The 15,978-nt window shown below is 36.0% G+C and overlaps 1 protein-coding gene across 1 annotated transcript in view; it reads right to left on the bottom strand.

The window, feature by feature from the left end:
- cntn3a.2 (contactin 3a, tandem duplicate 2) overlaps positions 1 to 13,209 on the bottom strand; it is a 101,819-nt gene extending 88,610 nt beyond the window's left edge. Inside the window, exon 1 of the mRNA XM_067370657.1 lies at positions 13,169 to 13,209. The gene's annotated coding sequence lies outside the window, so the exon portion shown is untranslated. The remainder of the gene's footprint in view (positions 1 to 13,168) is intronic.
- Positions 13,210 to 15,978: the final 2,769 nt, after the last annotated feature.

The following is a 15,978-nucleotide window of genomic DNA, read 5'->3' as shown; positions in this document are numbered from 1 at the left end:
GTCTGTATAATTCATAAACACAACTTCATTCTTTATAAATCTCTCCAACAGTGTGTAATGTTAGCTTTAGCCACAGAGCACTATCAAACTCATTCAGAATCAAATGTAAATTGCAAATAAATACTATACTCACATGATCCGACGCATGCATGCAGCATGCATGACGAACATTTTGTAAAGATCCATTTGAGGGTTATATTAACTGTGTGAACTTTGTAAATGCACTGTATTATAGAGTCGCGAGCTCGATGGGCAGGGAGCATGAGATTTAAAGGGGCCGCAGCCTGAATCGGTGCATAGTTAATGATGCCCCAAAATAGGCAGTAAAAAAAAATTATTTAAAAAAATCTATGGGGTATTCTGAGCTGAAACTTCACAGACACATTCAGGGGACACCTTAAACTTATATTACATCTTGTAAAAAAACGTTCGATGGCACCTTTAATATTTACTTTTGTCATTGTTACTTTGGCTAATTTTAGCGTGAGACTCAAATATGAACTTGACTTCAGATGCCTGTTCATACAGACAGTATTGAAGCTTCTTTTATAAGCTGCTGTGAGACTTAAGTTACACCAGTAAGTAAATGGTTGGCAGTCCCAAAAAGTGACAGTGTGAATGACGTAGCCTATAAAGCATGACTTTGAGTGTGATAAACTAGTTTATTAAACAAGAAGTTAATATTGATTCATTTATATTTCAGACACAATATGACCAGTTATTATGTCTGCTCCTCCAGTGAACATATTTTCAAACACAGCTACACCAGAATCAACCACTGTCTTTCTGAAGCCAAACTGCGAGTTTCACTTAGCCTATCAAATTCAAAGACCTGGAATGTTGTTTTTAACCAAAACAATCTTTTGCTAATATAGGCTATTATGAAACAACTTGAAGCAACTACTATGAATTATTATTGACAAACTAAGAAGAAGAAAGTTGAAGCATGCAGCAACAGGCACAAAAGTGTGGAACAGGCTTCACGAATTCAGCTATCATTAAAAATACAATACCTTCAAATCTACTGAACTGTTTTAGTGATTAAATCCATTTACTCTAAAAGCAATCACAAAAATGTTAAAAAGTCCTGAGCCAGTTAGCCATCACCTTCTGTCAGAGGATGTCAGAGTCAAGTAGAGGATGTACACATTACAAGTATGATGGTGGTCAGAAGGGTGTTTTGTTTTGTAAAAATGACACCCCATTCACAACAACCAGTGAGTTATGGGGTTTGGATAGCGTTCTGAAGATCTGCCAAGCAACTTTTAAAATCAATTTGTAGAGCCAAAGATAGAGAAAGCAAGAGAAAAGGAAGGAGATAGTGCTGTTGATGTGAGAACAGAGAGACTGCAATTTTTAATTTTAGATAATTTTTTTTCTAACAATGTTTAAATCTTAACTGTCCCTTTTGATCACTTTAATGTCTCCTTGCTGAAAAAAAAACTATTCATTTCTTTGTAAAAAAAAAAAAAAAAAAAAATCTTACTGACTATACCTATAATTAATATGAGTGGAATATTAAATGTTCATATTAATACATATACATTTTACATTTAGCATTTTTAAACTGAACAGGAAAACTCTATGGAAAAAATACTAAAAGGTAATTGCGACTTTTTATCTCACTGAGTTTACATCTCGCAATTCTGACTTATAAACTCGCAAGAGATATAAACTTGCAGTTCTGAGAAATGGGAGCGTTTAGCGGAAGTTCTACCCGGAAGACTCTAATGCACGTCATTGCTCATATTCTAACCAATCATTACACGTCACCTGAGTATATAAGTTCTGATAACGTTAGAATAGCGAGAAAAAAGTCAGAATTGCGAGAAAAGTCAGAATTGTGAGTTTATTTCTCTGTAACTCGCAATTACGAGTTTATATCTTAAAGTTCTGACTTTTTTTCTCGAAATTGCAAGTTTATATCTCGCAATTCTGATTTCTGATGAGAATTGCAAGATATAGTCACAATTGCAAGACAGAAAGTCATAATTTCAACTATTAATATCTCGCAATTCAGACTTTATTGCTCAGAATTGCAACTATTTCTCAGAAGTATTATTATATCTCGCAATCCAGACCTTATTGGATTTAGTTATTTGTTGCAATTCTGAGAAAAAAAGTCAGAATTTCAACTATTTCTAAGAGTTGTGAGTTTGTATGTTGCAATTCAGACTTTATTTCTCAGAATTGAAACTACTCAGAATTGCGCATTTATATCTCGCAATTTGGACTGAGGAAATAAGTCAGAATTATGAGATCAAAACTCACAATGACCTTCATTATTTTTTATTCGGTGACAGGAACAAGCATTCATAGTATTCATTACGGTTACTTTTTGGTAACTATCGAAATCTCAGAATCAAATCATTCGCTGAACATGTTCTGGATGGCACCAAGCCATGTTTATACGAGTTGCACTGCATATTTAATGTTATGCAGGTCATATTTTTTTAACCTTGTGTAGTTTTGTTCATGGTTTTCAAGGATAAGAGCATGTCACACAATCAGTCCATGTTGGCATATCTGCCTTATTTGACGAGTTTCAACAAAATGGCAGATTGATTTGTGCCCACATACCACAGAATTTGATCAGAACAGACCTGTTACCCATTTCTGGGTTGTGGCCAACCAGTTAAGAACCACTGCTTTAAGATGCTCAACGTCAGTTTCTCATAATACACTTCAGAGGAGCGGTTCACACAACTCACTGATGCACAAAACACACACACTTGCACAAAGCCAAGTAATATCCAGGCCACTGAAGACTTATAAGGGCACTCCAAGAATGATAATTATTGCCATGTAGTTGTCAGAGCATGGCGCCTCAGGAAGGATTCCCCTCATCTTTCAAGTTTTAGGCTGGTTTTAGCAGGAGTAAGTGTGTAAAATGGGATTTAAATACTCGGGATCTTGTGCGAAGAACACTGCATGTCATGTTCTGTCTTGCTAAGCAGTCTTGAATTGAAATCCTCAATGGCAGTGAGCCTGTGAGACCGTCTCATCATACTGAACCGTCTAGTTCTTTTCCATTAATGAAAGTGTGCACTGTGTAATTAGGGGCTCTGTTATTTGCAGCCTAATTTAATGCATTTTATACAAACAATTCAACATCCCTCTAAATAAAACACCCCGAAGATGTAAAACCGCATCAATGATGCTTAATGTTCATACCCTCTGAAGCAAAGACTGTTTCAAAGTGCCATCTCCACTCCATTACTGATTATGTTTCTTTGTTCCTTGATCAACATAATCAAAAACATGCATATGTGTCCAGACCTTTACCAAACTGCAACCGTCAAACCCATGCAGCAGATATTGGTGAGATGTCAAATGTAATGAAAAAATGTTCAAGTGTAGCCGTAAATTGACATGTAAGTATTCTTCTCTCCTGAGGACAATATTCTGTCAACTGTATTACGATGCCCTCAAGTGCTTCAAAAAACTGAAATATCAAGGACATTAAGACAAAAAGAAGCATTCTGATAAGCAACACACTTAGACAGACAGTCCATTTATGACAAATAAATCTGTTACTGTCCCGTAACATTGCATTTATAGGTTAGTTAACTGACGTCTTCATGGCACAACACTTTATTCCGTATAATATGTGGGTGAGATCTTGCTGGTTTATGTTTTGATGATCCTCTGCGGGGTATAAGAGGGATTATTGTGTCGCTGGCCGACCTGACTGATTTTCTCAATTACGAAGCTGTTGAGCGCAGTTTAGCGGGACAGATGTTATATTTGTATTCATTTATTTCATTATTTTACAGGGTGGATGACACGTGAAATGAGGCTGAAACAAGAGATGAATATCTATAATGTCCCTTACATAAGGACACATATAAATGGCATCAGGTGTGACTTATCCAAGGATTTATGGAAAGAAAAAAATTGACTGGTTCAGTTAGACCGACATCAAACTGCAATATATCATCATTTAGATATTGATTTTAATATTAGAAGCTGAATGAAATAATAATTCAAGTCAAGTGTGTTGACATGCACAATCCTACACTGATTATGCTTAATAATCTGACAGCATGTAAGGTCATGTAAAACTGTTATGTTAGTCATTACCGTTTAAAACAAAAACCAACATGCATAGATTTTTGCTTTGATTTTACTCTTTATGTAAACACTTGTGTTTTGGCGTTTAATTCAGTGTGTGCATGACTAATTCACATTTCGGTTCATGGCTTTGATGTCATAACCAAGAATATCAAGAAAGAATTTCATGTCATTCTTTTTTGTGTTGTTGAGAATGAGCTTGTTTTTAATAGTTTTCACTGTCTGCATGTAAACACACATACAGCACATAATAACTGACACATAGGGCTAAGCTATGGACTGAATATTAAAGATAAACTATATTGCCAAAAGTATTGGAATAGAAATCCAGAGTTCCAATCACTTCCATGGCCACAGGTGTATAAAATCAAACACTAGGCATGCAGACTGCTTCTACAAACATTTGTGAAAGAATGGGTCGCTCTCAGGAGCTCAGTGAATTCAAGCGTGGTACTGTGATAGGTGTCCACCTGTGCAATAAGTCCATTTGTGAAATTTCCTCACTACTAAATATTCCACGGTCAACTGTTAGTGGAATCATAACAAAGAGGAAGCAATTGGGAACAACAGCAACTCAGCCATGAAGTGGTAGGCCACGTAAAATCACAGAGCGGGGTCAGCGCATGCTGAGGTGTGCAGAAGTCACCAACTTTCTGCAGAGTCAATAGCTACAGACCTCCAGACTTCATGTGGCCTTCAGATTAGCTGAAGAACAGTGTGTAGAGAGATTCATGGAATGGGTTTCCATGGCCGAGCAGCTGCATCCAAGCCTTACATCACCGAGTGCAATGCAAAGCGTCGGATGCAGTGGTGTAAAGCACACCACCATTGGACTCTAGAGCAGTGGAGACCTGTTCTCTGGAGTGACCAATCACGCTTCTCTGTCTGCCGATCCGATCGACGAGTCTGGGTTTGGCGGTTGCCAGGAGAACGGTACTTGCCTGACTGCACTGTGCCAAGAGTAAAGTTTGGTGAGGGGGATTATGGTGTGGGGTTGTTTTTCAGGGGTTAGGCTTGAACCCTTAGTTCCAGTGAAAGGAACTCTTAATGCTTCAACATACCAAGACATTTTGGATGATTTCATGCTCCCAACTTTGTGGGAACACTTTGGGGATGGCCTTTTTGTCAACTTCACTGCCTGACCTCACAAATGCCTCAACACCACAAAAACCTTGTGGAAAGCCTTCCCAGAGGAGTTGAGGCTGTTATAGCTGCAAAGGGTGGGCCAACTCCATATTAAACCCTACGGATTAAGAATAGGATGTCATTAAAGTTCATGTGCACGTAAAGACAGGCGTCCCAAAACTTTTGGCAATATAATGCATGTATTATAGCTTTTTATTTGGTAACTACTTTTTGATGTCAATTTTGGGATTTTTCATAAAGTTTTTTTTTTTTCAGACTAGTGCAAAGAAAAAATTCCAAAATGACCTTTGAATGTATGTTTTATAGCACTGTATCTATTTGCATCTGTTTTCTGTTTTCAAGTCCGTCTTCTCAAAATTAGTTTCTTCTCCTACACTGAGCCAGAAATCTCCACTTCAGTAGCACTTACATAAACCAAACTTTACAGTTTTAGTCCTAACTAACTACAGTGCACGGCATAAATGAGTACACCCCCTCTGAACAAATACAAAAGACATGTTTTCTTAATGATTCCTAACACAATTCAAGGAAAAATGGCAAAACTGAAATGTATTAAACAAACACTTAATAAAAACTGAGAAATATATGTCATTGATATCCATAAAATATGTAAATTAGCCAATTTTGTTTAAATGAAGGATTGCAGAAATGAGTACACCCTAGATTTAATTCAACAAATGTATAATATTCCAATACTTTTTATGTCCTCCATAATTTTAAGTATTCTGCTCTGACCCTTCTTGGCACGGAGTGTACAAGTTCATGACAAACTGTCACATCCGTCCTGTTCAACTCCTGGATGATGAGCTCCTCAACTCGTCTCTACAGAATCCCCCACAGGCGCTCAAGAGTGTTAAGATTGAGTGCAATAAATGCCCAACAAAGCAGGGAATGAGGAGAGAGTAGCATCTTCTGTTTCAGGTTTGTGTATTACATGTGTGAATTCATGACAGCACTGATAAAGCACAACTCCCTCACACCTTCAGCACTCATACATCCCTATATAAGAGCTTTACTACCACTGAACTTTACTGTGGGAACCAGGCACTTCTCATTGTACTCCTCCTCTTGCAACATCATAACATTTTGGATGCTGTTGGATCCAAAATGATTGATTTGGTCTCATGAGACCAGAGTATTGATTCCCAGAATCTATATTTTGTAAATATGGGCTTTGGATAAGGCTAATTGACTTTATTGTGCTTTGGCTACAGTAAGTAGTTCCAGTGAGAACAACAACCATGCATGTCATTTCTGCAGGCTGAATCTTACTCTGTGAGATAAACAGTCACTCTTTTCATAGCTTTTGCTGATTTTGAGACACACACATGGTATTTCTCCTGCTCTTTGTCTAGCAAAAAATAAATAAAAAATCACTCATCACTAAACGAAAGCTTAAAAAAAAAATGAATTCCTAGTTATTTCAGGGGCCTTTTCAAGTCCATTGTTTTTGAATATGTGTTACTTTTGCTGTGTTTTCACACTTAAAACAATGATTTGTTAATCCTCTTGTACCACTGTCCTCTTTTGTGCTGAGAAAGAAGTCTCCTGACAGTTCTCTCCCAAGTGGTTCATTGTTGTCAGCAAGTCTGAGAATGATTCAGTGGGCTATATAACACTTTTAATTGTCAACACATTACTTCTCTTTAAATATTTTGCTTCAACATACTTACCTGTTGATCGAAAATTGCCTTAAACTTACACCAGAAAAATGTTATTCAGTTTTATTTAGTAACTTCCAGGAGGGCGTACTCATTTTTGCAACACATTTGATCATTTTGTTAACAAAATCTTATTTTTCTTTAATTGATTTTAATTGATCAAGCAGACTTGCTGGAACATTATATCTCTAAAGAACCCTAACATGTCTTCTAAGTAAAGAGAAATTGCTGAATTTGTTACTTTTTTTTCAGTGTACTCATTTATGTTGTACACTGTATATTCTGAAGGTTTTTACACAGGGGTTTGTTCATATATAATTTGCCTGATATTATACATTTTATTCCTAATTTTTTTCTGGCTGTTGACAGTATTTTCTGATTTATGGAGTTATAAAAAGAGATATCCAAAATCCACTCTGTAATAACCTTTGACTCAATATGCCAAAAAAAAAAAAAAAAAAAAAAAAAAAAATTTGAACCTGACTTCATCCAATGTTCAGATTTCTGTTCTATAAATGTATGTAAATTAAGCATATTTAATTAGACAATGCCTCATTTGCATATTCAAACAACATTTCAGAAAACTTGTAATACAAAATGTTTGCAAATCTTAATGTAATCAATCAACTGGGGAAATATGGTGATATTATTAGTTAATTTTTGTACCCTATGGTGTCTTGCCTTAAAGCCCCCCTGTGGTGAAAATCAAGTTTTTAATATTGTTTATATGTCTATGTGGTATATTTAATATGCTTTAAGACAAACCAAGTCAACACCATTGCTTAGTATTTTATCTTTAAAACAGCAGTGATCTAAAGACAATCGCTGGTGTTTCTGACATCACAAACTACCCTGTAACCAATCACGTCAAAGTGCAGGCAGGCTTTAGCATATCATTAACTGACTGCGCAAGGGAATCTCAAAAGAAGCCAAGTTATCCCGGTATATTTTTCTGTTGATATGAAAAATCGTGTAGATTTAGCAATATAGTAGGTCTATAATGTATATTGCGATGCTATGATGAACTATGTGCCATTCTCCCCTGATGTTTTAAGTTGTTAAAAGTGTTTATTTGTGTAACATTAGAAAAACATTATTAGCTGTTTGATAAATTGGTCAAACAAAAGGCTAATCATATTTATTGCGGTTATGTGTATAAAGTGATACCATTGTGCAGCGTTTTTCTCAGTAAGTTAACCGAGTGGATCTCTGAGATTGTGCGAGTGAGTGGAGGCGGGGCTAATTATCATATTCATAGATACGTTTATAATAAATGAGGCAAGGGTGTAGAGTTACATTCAAGCTATTTAAGGTAAAACAACAGGAAAAAAAATGTTTAAATATGTCATTTTGGTGATCAACGATGAGTTGTAAAGGATACAATTATTGACTACATGGGAACTTTAAGAGATCCTTAATTTGTCTTGGAACTTGAAACATCAGTAGCAAAAATGGCATTTAATGATGGTTTGATCAATTTTGGTGAATCACTTCAAAATGACCATTTCAATGATTCAGTGAAATCTTTGATTCAACAATTGTTTTTTTTTTTTATGTATTAAAATGTTTTACTAAAAATAAGGGTTGAGCGAAATCCAAAATTAAAGAATTAGCTCCCTTTCAGTTCATGAGGAGGAATCTGAATTAAATTGGCTACAAACCACAGAAAGCTGATTTGGAATTTAAAATGAATCGAGGAATCCATCCATCCATTCATCCATCCATCCATCCATCCATCCATCCATCCATCCATCCATCCATCGCCAAAGAAATATCAGCCCTACTGACCAACTGTCACCAACATATATTGAGATACAGCGATGAGCAAGGCCCGATTTGAGGCACAGTTGTAGTGGACTTCACAATATTAATCTCAGGTGGTGACGAGTGAAGCTCTGTCTCTGAAACACAAAGCCATTAATAACAGCCTATCAATTGCTTTCTCTCTCTCAAACCAAAGAGTGGCCTCTACGGGTACCGAGCACATCATCAAAATAGCAAATGAGGCTGGAGGCAGCGGCGAGGGAACCAGTACACAGAGGCGCGAGATTTGTGATAATCATCATTCACTCTGTCCCTTTGCCTGTAGGCACTTTACATCAAAACAAATGACAACTGCATCTCATAGTGACATGTTAGTTTAAGCAAATGCACAGAAGACAGCTTATCAAAACCATTCCCGACGGAGAAACTGCTGTGTGCCAACGCTGATACAAGTGAGATTTGGGATAAATGTGCAGTCCGCGGCACATTATTGCATTACTGTAACGGTGAACACTATGTGGTGTGTGTTTTTTTCTTTTCTTTTTTTTAAATTTGAATAAATGTTTGATGAACAGCTTGATGAACAGCTGGATTGTATTTAGCAACAGGTGAGATGACCAATCTAGCAACTGAGAGAAGGCCGATGAATGCAACCCGTTACCATACAAATTACAAAAGAAAAGAGGTTCGATAGATTTTATTTTCATGGACTGTGAGATTAAAAAAACCTGATTTGATACATGAATTTCCAAGGCCTCTAAATTATCAACATGATCAAAATGTTGCTGAAAAAACTTGTACACAATCTACTACATGCCTTCTGTCATCTGATTGATTATGTTTTTAGTATAATTCTAAAAACGTCTCCCTTCAGGTCGTGGTGTGTGTGTCTTTTCTCTCTGAAATCTAAACTGATTTTTAAACCATAAACGTAAGAATAACTTTCATATTGTTAGTAATATTTCAAGATGAACATTTACATATTTTTTTGGAAAAATCATTAAAATCATATTAAATGTATTTATGTATAATCAGTGTTGGGGATAGTTATTTTTAAAAGTAATGCATTACAATATTGCATTACTCCCTAAAAAAAGTAACTGATTGCATTACTTAGTTACTTTTTATGAAAAGTAATGCAATCATTGATGATGATGGGCTTGCTTGTTTGTTTTTATTAACAACAAAATAAAAAGTTCTATTTTTTGGCAAATGTTTTGGCATATTTGCACTTGTACAGTAGAGGGCGCAGCTCAAACAAACCCTTCAGCTGTGCTGTCATTGGATTAAAGAAGAATAGGATACAGGAGAAGAAAGTTTAACACTCTTATTTCTAAATCTAATCTAAGGTCATTTTTGCTTATTAGTATGGTTAAAGGTCAGCAGCAAAGACATTGGTTAATAAAGTGAGATTAAATACATAAAGTATATTTAATATAGTTAATTCTGAGATTGCATTTCACTGTTTTTATTCATTTTGAGGAATACTGAATGTTTTTGTGGAAGTGAGAAGAGTAAATGCATGTTCACATTGAGTCTACAATAACCATCATGTTCACACAGCGCACTTCACTTTATTTCTCTCAGCAGAGCTGTCAGTCAATAAATGTGAAAAAGTAACTTGTGTTACTTTTTTAAGAAAGTAACTTAGATAATTTGTTGTAAATTGAAAAAGTAATGCATTACTTTAGTAGTTAGTTACTTGAAAAAGTAATCTGATTATGTAACTCAAGTTACTTATAATGCGTCACCTCCAACATGTGTATTATACAATTCAACAGGCTTTGATGAATGTTTATTTGTTCATTTCTCAGTTAAAATGCATTATCTGCTTTGTTCCCAAGAATAAAAAGTGTTCTGATCATAAAACTTAAGCATTTAAATATCATACTCATAAGACATATCATTGGGAGAAACAGAGTGACAATAGATATTATATGCTTTTTATGAACATAAACTGCTATACGGTTATATAAATATCAGAATTTCTTACTTTTTGGATATAAAATATCTGCAACTGCACCAAATTGTATGTTTTTGCTCAGTTTGGGCCTCTGAGTAATATCAAAGTGTTTTTCCTCCTTGAGTATGAGCTGCATATCCTCCAATATCATATTATATGAGCAATAAAAGCCTTGTGTATCAAATATAACAACACGCTTTGGTTAAATAAAGTGTTGCCTTTAAAAAATGTATTTTTTTTTTTTTCTGACCATCATTTCATATGTAAGGCTTTACAGTGTTAACCTTAACTAGGGTTAAGGTTTTCTTCCTTTTCATTCATGTAACATACACAAGTCTACATCAGACAAATGCATACATGGTTAAAAAAAAAATGGCATTCTTTCAATAGCTATTATGTTTTTTTCTTCTTCTCCTTCTTTCTTAAGTACAGACCTCATTTAGCGTTTTTTACAAGAACTTCACAATATAGCAATAAGCCTGGTTAAAGAATCCATGGTTTTCAGTGAATTTAGAACAGCTGAATGGCTTCATGGAGCTTATTGCTTTTATAAAACTGTTAATCAATAAAAATATGTATTCAAATATTTTTTTATAGGTATATGTTGGCAGAGTAATTTACAACAGCTTCAACCAATCAGAAACAAGGACCGGAACTATCCGTTTTATAATGTCCATTTTGACCTCCTTTCTGGAGATTAGACGGATTATTAAATTGGTTTCACTAACAAACTAAATGGTATAATCACCCATACTTTGCACATGATAAAATCTTTTCGCAGTGTCTTTCAGGATTTTTCTGTCACATTGTTGTTAAGTGCTGATCTGTTGTAATTAGAGTAGGCATGCGTTTGTCCTTAATTTATTTGCTCCCTTAAACCCAAAGTCAGAGACACTCATTAGGATAACGAATGGCAGCTTTGGAAAGAGGTCTCAGGACACAGAATTCTTCCAACTCCTACATGACTAGACGACTAATAAGTCTCATCATGGCTGCTCCCAGTGCATGAGGATTTTTCAGAACAACACCGTTTTTAAAAATGTCAACCCACAAGGGCACTTACGCTAACAGATACCTTGAATGAGTTGTTTTTGTGCCATATAGTCTCCGCAAGAGATTATTTAGAAATGCAATTTAGTTCTTGGCATGAATAAATTGAGGCAAGTGCACATATATATATAAAGCAGGTCATTTGAAGATTCTCCAAGGTGTGAATTTTACACAAGTTGATGAATGACTTAATTTCGCAGCTTCAATATTATTAGAGGTTCAAAGAATTTTTACACCACACATATGGATTGAAACGAGCAAAATGCTGCATTAAATCCAAGCGCTTCCTCGCATGCAATACAGAGTCCTCGGCTGGATTTTATCGCGGATTCATATTAAATCTGTGGCAGAGAGATGAAAGGACACTTGCCACTTCTAAGCGGTGTGAAAAGTGAGGGACATTTCTTGACTTCTCTTGACTCCATGAGCATCTCATATTGCATGCATACTTCAGATGAATAATTCAAGTGAAATTAAAAACCAAAAGTTCACATTAAAAATGCAAAGCCATATTACAAGTATCATTCCTGGAGGAAGTGGTTATGCTCGAAGAGAGCATGATATCGGTTCAACCACAGAGCGTGGGGAAGCGTTACATCATATGAGAAGTATGAAAAATACGAAATGCCTCGCTGATACAATATCAGCACACTTTCAGGAAACACAAACAGGCATTTTGGGCACATTCAAGATACTCTTTACATTACAGTATTCATGTTACATGATCATAATAAGTAACCAACATGTACTTTGTGGATATAGTTACTGTACTATGGAGCTACTTGCAAATACAACACTACATCAGACCAATGTGTACATGATTCAGAAATTTATTTTGGGGAAAAAATGCTTTTCTTCCTCTGTTTCTTAATCATTTGGCTTTCTTTCCATGAACTTCACAAAGCTACAATGTCCATTTTAACCTCCTTTCTGAAAATTAGAAGGGCTTTTAATTTACTAACAAACAAAATACCTTTATATGTGTGTGTGTATATATATATATATATATAGCAAATGTAATATTTACGAGCAACTCTGTGGTATATACATATATATGCAATTTGTTGTAACAAGGACATTGTAATGTGAAGTGTTACCCCCTTTTTTTTTCTTTTTTTCCTTCTTTCTGAATGTCAGACTCTCTCCAGGGGCTTTCCTGACACACCAGCAGAGCACCTGTGCATTTCTGCAGGAGATGCGCAGTTAAAGCTACCTGAACTTCACTGCTGCAGAGCTCCTTAAATCCGAATCTGTCAAATCAAACCCTGTCAATCAGCACACACTCTTTAACAGTAAACCAACACGAGCTGATGGGTGAACCAATATTTGACCTGCTGATTAAAGCATCTGCTGGTTCAATCAGCACTGATTCGTTGTGAATTCTAATGCAGCAATAAATGTAATGAAAACATACGGCTGCACCTGAAAACCATGCAAGGTGAAATAATGAACAGACAGAATAATTATAATAACAAAACACTCAATTCTGATATGAAAATTTCTACTTTACCCGAAAAACGTGTTTTCTTTTTTCTCCTCACAGTGTATTTCTTCAGTCTGTGTTCCACAAGCGGTAGATGAGAGATGCTGACATCGCAGTCACTGTGATTTCGGAAAAACCATTTTGCCCAAGTCTGTGTCCAGAGAGAGAGAGAGAGAGAGAAGAAAAGCTCAGGATGTAGGAGGGTTTCGCCCTTTCTCCTTCGGTTCTTCACCCCTGAATATATTCCAGCACTGCTCCCTCGCGATGTGTCTGCAAACTGAGCTCAAACCCAGACAGTCCTCCTCCTGTGCCAAGCTCACCTCGCTGAATTCACAGCCGTGCAGAGAAAGAGAGAGACGCTGTTTGCGGCCAGATTTACATTCAGCGTGTCCAGCCAGCGCTGGGTCCAGCAAATCAGCAGAAGGATAGCGAAAGACTGGAGTGAGACACTATTTATGAACAACAGCGCCACCTTCCGAACGAATCCTACAGCTCGCCGTTATGACTACAGAAGGGAATCATGAGGAATTTTAACAGTTTTAGATTCCCCTTTAACCATTAATGATTCCTTAACGAGCTCTGGGCCTCTTCGTTTAGGAGTAATTGGCTTCTTCAGGGTCAAAAATTGATATTATGCAAAAATGATATTATGCAATATTTATACAATTTTTATTAGCTATTTTTCCCCGTTGAAAATAATACACAGTTCTTCTCTAACTTTTTTTTTTTATTATTATTATTTTTCAATTAAAGCAGCATTCCATGTTAAATTAAACTAGAGACAAGGCATTTAAAATCCATTTTTTTTGAAGGTAAATTAGTGACATCTGGTAGGAGTAAAAAAAAAACTTGTGTAATGCCGTGCTGTAAGCACTAGATTCCTAGTTCTATATAAAATGGCTTATAAATTATCTAGTGTTTTTAGACCTAAATAGTTTGGATTTATACTTAGACATTCTCAAAGACTAAATTTTAATTTCAAGGTTTAGATTTTTTTGTTTGTTTGTTTGAAGTGTTCATTTGTAGTGTCAGTTTTTGCATTCATTTTAAGCCTGAACACAGAGTTCAATACAAATGTAACAAAAATGAACAAGTATATTTTATCACAACTTAATAAATCTGGGTCTGATCTGATTTCAACCTCTTATTTGAGTCTTTTGGCTTTCACCAGTTCATTTGTGTGTAGTGTGCTGTGTGTGTGTGTTTCTCTGCATGTGTGTAAGTGAGTGTGTGTTTGAGTGAGTGTGTGTGTGTTTTGTAGTACTCTTGCATAACCTCTTCCTTGCTGTTCTTTTTTGTACTGCTTTGTGGCTGAATTATTGATTTTATTTCACACATTTGGATAAACTTGCTCTGTTACAGTCAGGCTATTTTTTTTATTTTTTTTTTTTTACAATCCTTTAACATATCTGAATCATGTCCATGATTTTTTTTTTGTGTTAACATAGCTAATGCGACAAAAGTCACCAAGTTTCATCCCATTCTGATGAAGCAAAAAAATGTAAAATTTCAAAACGTAAATGTTTACGGTCGTTTTTGACTGAAGAGGACCAGAGGGTTACCAATTTCTTTTTACTTTTCAAAAATGAATGAATGAATGAACGAATGAATCAATGAACTGCCCTCAGAAGTTTTTGCCAAATGATCATTTGGATTTCAGATTTCAAAAGAAAAAAAATATTTTAAAAACATTTTGAATGTCTTTACACTTACTTTTGATCAATTTATTGATCAATGATTTCTGAACAATCACAGGAATACATTACATCTTAAAATAAATCAACATAGAAAACAGCTATTTAAATTGTAATAATATTTCACAACATTAATCATTTTACTGAAGAGACAAAGGGAGATTTTTGCTTAGCAGGGTAGGAAAAATAAATGTGTTTTGCCTTTGAATTATGTTCATACAGTGATCAAGCATAACATTATGAGCACTGCAGGTGAAGTGAATAACACTGATTATCTCTTCATCACAGCACCTGTTAGTGGGTGGATATAGGCTATTAGGCAGCAAGTGCGTCTCTTACCTGGGAACACATGGCACCAGGATGCACTATGGGAAGAAGGCAAGCCGGCGGAGGCAGTGTGATGATTTGGGCAATGTTCTGCTGGGTCCTGCCATCCATGTGGATGTCACTTTGACACGTACCATCTACCTAAGCATTGTTGCAGGCCATGTGCACCCTTTCATGGAAACGGTATTCCCTGATGGCTGTGGCCTCTTTCAGCAGGATAATGCTCCTGCCACAAAGCAAAAATGGTTCAGGAATGATTTGAGGAGCACAACAACGAGTTTGAGGTGTTGACTTGGCCTCCAAATCCAATCGAGCATCTGTGGGATGTGCTGAACAAACAAGTCCGATCCATGGTGCAGATACCACAGCACACCTTCAGGGGTCTAGAGGAGTCCATGCCTCGACGGGTCAGGGCTGATTTGGCAGCAAAAGGAGGACCAACACAATATTAGGAAGGTGGTCATAATGTTACGCCTGATCAGTGTATTTCTTTCCCCATTGGCAAATAATTATTTCTTTGGACTTGTACCAAGACATTTTTATAGTGTTGGCTGTCATTCCACTGAATATGCGGCTCTCGTCAGGAAACTTTCATTTACATAAAAAAAAAAAAAGAGTGACATGCTTTATCTCTGAAACCTGCAGTACAGAACATTCTGCACTTGTTATGTGAAACATGACAGGCTTGCAGTTATGCTCAATGCCTTGAGAAAGATTATATATCGGAGTGTGCTCAAATTGACCTTGAAACAAGACTAGTGAATCCCATTTATGGACAAATGACATGACTGATGGTGTCAAGAGTTTCACTTTTGC

The sequence above is a fragment of the Chanodichthys erythropterus genome, chromosome 20 (assembly GCF_024489055.1).
Source record: "Chanodichthys erythropterus isolate Z2021 chromosome 20, ASM2448905v1, whole genome shotgun sequence".
NCBI classification, from domain to species: Eukaryota; Metazoa; Chordata; class Actinopteri; order Cypriniformes; family Xenocyprididae; genus Chanodichthys; species Chanodichthys erythropterus.
Note: the sequence above shows the minus strand (reverse complement) of the source record. Positions and strands in the feature narration are given on the sequence as shown.